This window comes from Gobio gobio (genome assembly GCF_949357685.1).
Source record: "Gobio gobio genome assembly, chromosome: 17".
Taxonomy (NCBI): Eukaryota; Metazoa; Chordata; class Actinopteri; order Cypriniformes; family Gobionidae; genus Gobio; species Gobio gobio.
In genome coordinates, this window is record NC_137110.1 from 19,770,153 (window position 1) to 19,778,968 (window position 8,816).

Genomic DNA, 8,816 nt, shown 5'->3' on the forward strand with positions numbered 1-8,816 from the left:
ACTTCACTAACATGTCTCATAATGGGGGCATCTGTCTGCTGCTTTAATTAGAATAGACAACCCTTATAAAACACACACGGAGTTAAGTGTACAACGCTCCCCTGGCTGTCTAATGATTGCGATATAATGATCAGAGTTATTCAGCGGTCCGACCAGTCACAATGTCATCTACATGAGCTTCTGTGAGCTTTTAGCGCATGACAGATGAACTCTTAGCCTTGCTAGATATCATTTTAATAACCAACCTATTTCATCAAATCTACTGAAGACAAAATCTGGGTGTGCTGTAGATGCAGAGTGTTGGCTGGAAGTGATAAGAGAACACTTTTGGTTATACATAGACCTCAGAAAGCTTAAACTAGCTTTCTCAGAGTGCTAACATCGACAGTTTGTAGTTTGGTCTCGTGCAGATAAATCCACAAAAACACGCATATTTCATGTTGTAATTGCAACTGGTTTTCTTTGCTCAGCATGTATGTGCTTTTTATTGGCCATAAAAGAAAAGTATCATTTAAAGCTCTCCGTTTCCAATTTAATTAATCCCTCGGTTGACCCTCTCTGTATTATCACTCGCTGAAATGCAGTCTTTCTGATTACAGGGTTAGAGGTATCTCTAGTCTCTCCTAACCGCAACCTTGCTTTACAACCTAGTCTTATTGCTGTGGTATGTATTGCTTTTCTGTCAACACCCCAAACTAATTATTCAGTAGCAATTACAGATGCAGTAAGTCTGGATTTAAATGGAAACACATGGGGCTCCTTAAAAGCTACGGGAAATGTAACTGAAGATATTGCGGGGAATGATCTACAGTGAGAGAGAGAAAACAATATCTTCAGCCAAAAAATGTTTCGGTTCTTTTCCTTTCCTTTCTCACTTTGACCCCGCTCTTTCCCCCTCTCTCTTTCTCTCTACAGATAAAGAACCAGCCTGTTCCCTTATTTCTCTAGTGTTTCCCATGTGAGTTGCGATAATGCTGGAATGGTGCCACCGCTAAGCCCCATGGCTCCAGCAGCTTGGCTATACCTGTGCATCTGATGGAGAAATAATTATCTTTTACTTAAGTCTCCTTTATGGATTTCTTTGGCCTCTTGCATGCTCTCCTGAAGATTCCTAATTTGTGGTTAACCCAAAAGTGGAAGGTGGGGTATGAATCACTACAACAAGAGATATGGCTTCCTCTGAAGTGTAGCCAACTCTGAGTCAAGCCACCTTATTTCATGGCTGAAGTAATGGGCTTTTAAATCCATTATATTCAGCTCCGTGTACAGCTATTTCTATCCCAAACTAGTTAAACTTACACTATTAACAATACCACTCTGTGACCCATTTTAAGGAAATGTGTTATTCTGAGACATATGGACCCTTATCACAACCTCTATTGAGGTACACGGGAAAGGGTGACCATAGCAAACATAATTTTTTGCCTTCCCATTTGCTCCAACAGCATAAAATCCACTATTGTGTTTCCATGACTTTGTGTCTTTCCAAGAGAATGCTAGGGGGATGTAACACAAAATGTGTTATTTTTAAGTGAAAATAAATGTAATAAGAATTACAGCATTAATTATTGCAGAAAAGCGCCATACTCTGTGAAAAAGGTCCAAAGCCCTTTCTTATTTTTCAAGTTGACGTACAGCTTTAGTAATTTTATATGCTGTTAGTGACCTTACAAAATAATGCCACTCTTTCAACAATTCATAAAAGCGCCAATTAAAGGTGACAATGTGTTGAAACGGCAGATTTTGAGTCTGTCCTTTGAATATAATTTTTATGATCAGTGATTCATGCAATGAATCGGAAACCTGGTAATGAGTTTTTTTATGTCGTATGATTTATGAGAGGCAGTTTGTGAAATGCATGGATATGATCAACCAAAGAGGCATAATTGAGAACACATTGTCTTATAATGTGACACAATGGATGTGCAATCCGGAAACAATAGCACGCATGAGTGTATTATGTGCTAAATTCCCGTGGAGGTCTTTGGGATTTTCGCCAGATGAGACATCAAAGCAATAAAAAAATAACAATTGATGTGTTTGTTCACAGAATGGCCTTAAAATGCTAACGCTAAATGGTCTAAGCCTTACATTTCTTCTCAATGCCAACAAACAGTCTTGTTTTGCAGTGTTTATTACATTATTTTGGTTACATGTTACATTAAAGCTACACTATGTAACTTTTCCGTCCACTAGAGGTCGCCTGTTCAAAACAAAGGCGTAGTTTGATGACGCCACGTTTGAGCGCAGAATCTCGGGACATGTGGTCTTCACCTCACAGCCGGTGGGAAACAGTCAGGATAGGACTCGGGCAGAAATCATGTTCATGAATGCGATTATTAACATTACTGTAGTCTGAAGCAGAGCAGGAGCGAGTGTTGTGGAGCTGAGCAAGGCCGCAGGAGCGATTGAAGAGCGGGACTGTTATTATGGCATAGTCGCTGGCGGGACTTTTATTATGACACGGTTGCCGGCGGCACTTCCTCTTCTCCAGTGCTGAGTGTGAGGTAACGCAGCTCTGTTTATCGTATTAGATATATCTGAGTGTGTTGAAAAGGAAGTTATGACGTTCGCTCGGCGGCTGCTATGACACTTGTTCACAATGCAGTGAGAGTAAAGTGTTTCACTGAATAAAACCGGAGACCGAGGGTGACGCAGAAATGACGCAATCGACAGGCGACTCCCTCACACGCATAGCTCACACGTCCCGGCTCCTTGGTTAAAATAGCAATTTTCTCACGATTTACAAATAGTTGAAAACATTTGGGATATTCTAAGTACTCAACTGAACAAAATATATAACACTGGCCTAGTGGTTTCTGGATGTTTTACTGCAAAAATCCTACATAGTTCACCTTTAAGGTCAGATTAGTTAAGATTAGTTAATGCATTAACCATCAAGTTAGTTGTTAACTATTCATTGTTAGTTAATGTTAACTCAGTTGCATTAAGTAATGTGTTAGTAAATGTTGAAATGAACATTAGCTAAGATTAATACATTATTTAGAAATATTGTTTCATTGATAGTTCCAAACGTGTTTGTGACAAAGACGTGGTAGTTTTACTGTATTGTGCGTGTGTTCCACTGTAGTTTATTTTCAATAAAACGTGAAAAAAGATTGAAATTACCTGAATATTGAGTCTGTAAGTTTGCCTTTGGCTATGGGGAATATGTAGGAAAGTTAAGGACCCTACGTGAAAGTGCACGCTCACTTTTGCCCAGGCCTGGCCAAAAATAAAGTTCTGCCTACGCCACTAAGTCTAACCATTCTTTTTTTTAAATGTGTTGTTATGAGCTGATCATTATTAGTCTCTAAAGAGTAATATTTACAGCATTATCATGATTAAAACCCAACTCCACAGAGCAGACCACTGAAAACTTAATTGTGTAGGTGAGGCTCAAGTTGAGTCACAGGCATCTCCTCTTACTCCCTCGCCTCTCTAACTCGCTCAGATATCTGACCACATTTGGGTCAGACTGACACTACGCTACTGCCAGGTGTTGCCCATGAGGTCCTCAGCGCTCCTCTCTTCACCCTCCCCATCTCTCAGAGCAGAGCCAGAGAGACATACTGGCCTCATTCATCTCTGTGTGGCAGGAAATTGTCCAATCCCTTGCCAGTACTTTTCAAAAGGCTGAACTCTGCTTGACTGTGGCCCAGACGGCTAGCTGTCAGGCCTTGAGGGGGGTGGGGGGGTTGGAGGCTGGGCTCCAAGTGTGCATTTTAAGTTTGCCAACCCCCCCCGCAATCCCTATCCGAAGCCTGGCAGGGTGCTGAAACTTCTGAGACCAGCAGGACATGATGCAACAGCTTCCACGTGGATTCAGGTAGAAAAGAGGGGTTACTTATAGACCTTCATTTATTTCAAAACACTTTCAGAGAGGGCAGAAAGGTGAGTGGGAGGAAGGCAGATCGACAAGAGACAGCAGAGAAACAGTCTGGCTTGTTGCCAGTGTCAGCTATTCTTCCTCATAACAGCCTCATGAATCTTTTAAACTCTCTTGGTTGAGCTGACCCAGAGTCAGTTAGCATAACTGCGCTAATGAAGTGGACCCCGTGTAGAGAGGCCTTCCACACTCATTCCACCAGGGCATTACCAAACTAATTGCCCATCTTTAAAGGAGGTCTGGATGTCCTCTACATGAACTCTGATCAAAGGCATAATTTGGTAAGAATATTAATGAGTAAAGTTACTTAATTTCTAATTCATTGAACTGGCAACCCCTGTTTTCCAATAATAGTGCTATGAATTATGGATAAAATAGATCATTGCATATGCAGCCGAGTACATCTTTGATTCTTCACCATTCTTTTGCTCCTTTTTTCTTCTGTCTTAGTCAATAAAAGGTCCTTTCAATGTCACGCTCTTCTAGAAAGGTGAAAAGAACACTATAAAGTTAGCTGGATTTCACCAGCCAAATCTACTATTCCCTTTGACGCTATGAAGAAACATAACAACTGTTCCTTGGGTCTTATTAGTGCTCTGGTTTTTTTTTAAAGTTGACTTGAGAGTGTTCTGGGACTTTTTTTCATTGTTTTCCAAATGTCCAGTAAAATGTATGCTGCAAAGCTAATTTGCATGTGAAAATTGTACCACACAGATTTGCAAAAACAGTTTTTGTGTGGGCTGTCCTAGTTTGATGACTTTTTCAAACTTTTTTTTTTTGTAAATGGCATCAGTGGTTATCAAACACAGTATATGTGAGACCTCTGCTGTGCATGTGTTTAAACCACATGACAAAGATATACCACTAAGTAGATGAAGTGAAATACCGTTTATATACATTTAGCATTAAATTGCAAGAGAATGTTTTTAAATGAATAAAGTTAAAGCTATATAGTACATGTGTGAGTGCATATGTGTCTGCCTCAGCTTGCTGCAATGTGGCATGAATGGGCCACGAGAAATAATGTCCCATCCTGGCAACCGTCCCTACTTCTGAGTGGTACAGGAAAATAGTTCTGGCACAAAATATCTGATTGATTCATGCAGACTGATTAAGAAATCCTAAAAAAAAGTGTAATTAACTTTCTTTCTAAAGTAAACCACCTCATTTTCCATTTCCCTCTTTGTTTGTTATTGTGATGCACTTTAAATTCGTGTCTCTCTGTCTCTCTCTCTCTTTAGGATTGGGCTATGACGTACAGAAACTCATGGACAGGATATAGATGTGACTCTAACCTAGCAACGGCAAGCTGATTGGTTAAGATGCAGACTGTCTGAAGCATGCTATTGGTTGTCTGTGCTGGTGTGAGATGGGAGGATGTGGGTTAGGGCAGAGAGAGAGAGAGAGAGAAACGTGAGGCCATAAAGATTGTAAAACTTGACTAAACGGGGGGAAGTGATTGGACTTGTGCGATGGACAGCTGTGTGTATGAGCTGGATGTATATATTTGTGTGTGTAATTGACATGGTTTAGAGAAATAAATGTGTGTTTGTGTTACTGCTGAGTGTGTGTATATATGATTCAAGTGGCTCAACACTGTGTGCAAACCTGGGTCAAGTCCTCATGTAAAACCGAACAGATGACTGTGCGCCTGACTGTCGCCTCAGCAGCGGAACAATTTGAATGAAATGGTGTCCTGTTGTTGCTAATTTTAAAGGAAAGTATCATAGATTCCACTGTCAGTGTCTGCCATCACAACAAACATAGGGCCGGTTCATAAAACACTGTTACTAGTCTTAGTTTTGTGCTAACTTTACAAAATAGTCCATTAGAACGGTGTCTATCTTACATTAGCTTTGTGACAGTTTCATTTAACCTACTTTTTCTCTTCCTGTCTGGTGTAGAACACAGAATGATAATTTTTTTTATGCAGATAGGAACTTCAAAAAGCACATAAAAAGTACCATAAAAGTATGATAAAGTAGTTTGTATGACTTGTGTGCTTTATTATTTAGTCTTCTGAATCACACAATAGATTTGTGTGACATTTTTCACTGATATCCACTTGTGACAAGGATTGCATTTCCCAAAAGCATCATAGAGAACATTGGTGTCAATGGTTTTTATGATCGGTTTGGTCTTACATTGAGTCGAGAACTGGATCAGTCTGATTTGTGAATGAATCAGTAAAACTAGTTTTGTGAACTAAATTTATTCAAAAGAGCAATTTGTTCACAAATCGGACATCGCTATTTTTTTCACGAATACTCCAAAATGAGCTAGGACAGATGACACATGTCCAGATATGCAACGAATAACCATCTAAATTTTGGAACTGTTCCACACTGTTATCCTATGGCTTCACAAGAGACTCAAGTTGTTTGGATCACTTTTATGGTGTATTTTGGGTCTTAATAGAGATCCAAGTATAGTCCTCATTCACCTTCCTTATATTAAAGAAATTCTCTTTTTGTGTTCCAAGGAAGAAATAAAATCTTATATGTTGTATCCTGAAGTACCCTCTTTAAACATGAGTCAGAGTAATAGACTGGACAAGACAGCCCCAGCTTTCACCTCCTAACCCAGGAGGACAGAAAAAACATGGGGCCAAGACTAGAGCCCTGGTGTACTCCATTAAAGAGAAAGCTAATCCATTGGCCTGGATTTGAGTGGATCTTACCCGGGAACATCCTTGGTCCCGCTAACATAATCCGTACTAAACACAGAGCTCACTAACACTCATAGGACACCTGCTGTTCAACATACAGCCAATAGAGTACAGGCAGGATGATAGCATGCAAACTGATTCTCATTCTCTATCTGGAATGGAGTTGGGCAAGTGGGATGGCAGCAGTTTGGAAATTTTACACAAGTGAGAAACAGAAAAGCAAAGGAGGGAAGAGAAGGAATTGATTGAGTGTCTGGCAAGATGGTCTGGATTCTTCTAGCTATCCATGTCTGGTGCTTGCATAACTTCATCCTTGTGCTTGCATGCAAACAATACTAATTTAAACCAGCATTTCGCGCATATCGTTTTCAGAGTGAGAATTTGCAGATATTGATATCAATAGTGAAACCTCTTCTTAATGGGGCATTTTTCTGAGGAAAAATTGACAATTGTAACATTTAACAGTCTAAACTGGAAATGATCAGGCTTCAATTTTTGTTGAATGGTCATGAGAAATTACAGGCAGGTCATATGTCTCATAAGCATGCAATAGACAAACTTAGCTTGTCACCACATTGTGCGTGTCTATGTGTGTGGTACATGTGCTGTTAAGTGGGTTTCTGAGCTCTAGCTGGGACTAAACATGGGCGCCCATCAAGTTCCAGACCCGGGGTGAAAAAGAGCAGGAAATTTGGAAGCACATAGTGGAGAAAATAGTTTATGTCACTCCAGGATTCTGGAGAAAGTCTTCTCACGGCAGTGGAAAATAGAAGTGGAGGTTTTTTCAGGTGATTAATGATCAGACGCCTGCTCTCTCTCGCTCTCTGACTCTGTGTATATGTATCTATCTATCTATCTATCTATCTATCTATCTATCTATCTATCTATCTATCTATCTATCTATCTATCTATCTATCTATCTATCTATCTATCTATCTATCTATCTATCTATCTATCTATCTATCTATCTATCTATCTATCTATCTATCTATCTATCTATCTATCTATCTATCTATCTATCTATCTATCTATCTATCTATCTATCTATATATAGTTGGTCACGCAAACAGTGGCTAAATCAAAACTATGGGTCACATGTAAGAAAAATCCCAATCTTAATCCAATCTCAGTGGTTTCTCTTTGTATAGCTTTATATTTGTACTGTATGTCAATAATTGCCACATTTGTTTGTTTTTATTTATCCTAAAGAAAGTTCTTTTCCACTGCTTTAAAAAACAATATTGGCATAAAACAAAGGAGGGCAGAAGGACATTTAATCACCGGATTGCATATAGATAGGAAATTGGTAAACAGGGAATATTAGTCGAACAATATTGACATGAAAAAGAGAAAACCACTCACTGCTTTTGGCTGGTTTAATAATCTTAAATAAGCTATCTAAATCGGAATATAAACACAAAATTGGGCTTATTTTAATTGCATGCTTTCTCCTCACTCAATCAATCTCTGACAGTATTTATCTTTCGTTTCCATTAATCATTCAGGATAGAGAAACAGTTTACTTTTTCAACGTTAAAGCATAGCTTAAAATCTTCCATTGGTTGGATAAAATGGATAGCCCTACCCTGCCTATATTTTGGGACGTCTGCCTTTACATGCACATGAACTTTAATGACATCCCATTCTTAATCCATAGGGTTTAATACAGAGTTTCACCCTTTGCAGCTATAACAGCTTCAACTCTTCTGGGAAGGCTTTCCACAAGGTTTAGGGAATTTTTGACCATTCTTCTAGAAGTGCATTTGTGAGGTCAGGCACTAATGTTGGACGAGAAGGCCTGGCTCACAGTCTCCACTCTAATTCATCCCAAATGTATTCTATCGGGGTAAGGTCAGGACTCTGTGAAGGCCAGTCAAGTTCCTCCACTCCAAATTCGCTCATCCATGTCTTTATGGACCTTGCTTTGTGCACTGGTGCGCAGTCATGTTGGAACAGGAAGGGGCCATCCCCAAACTGTTCCCTCAAAATTGGGAGCATGAAGTTGTCCAAAATGTTTTGGTATGCTGAAGCATTAAGAGTTCCTTTCACTGGAACTAAGGGGCCAAGCCCAACCCCTGAAAAACAACCCCACATCATATGCCCCCACCTCCACCAAGCTTTACACTTTACACAATGCAGTCAGGCAAGTACCGTTCTCCTGGCAACTGCCAAACCCAGACTCGTCCATCGGGTTGCCAGACAGTCAACCAGTGTCGGCATGCTTTACACCACTGCATCCGACGCTTTGGTGATGTAAGG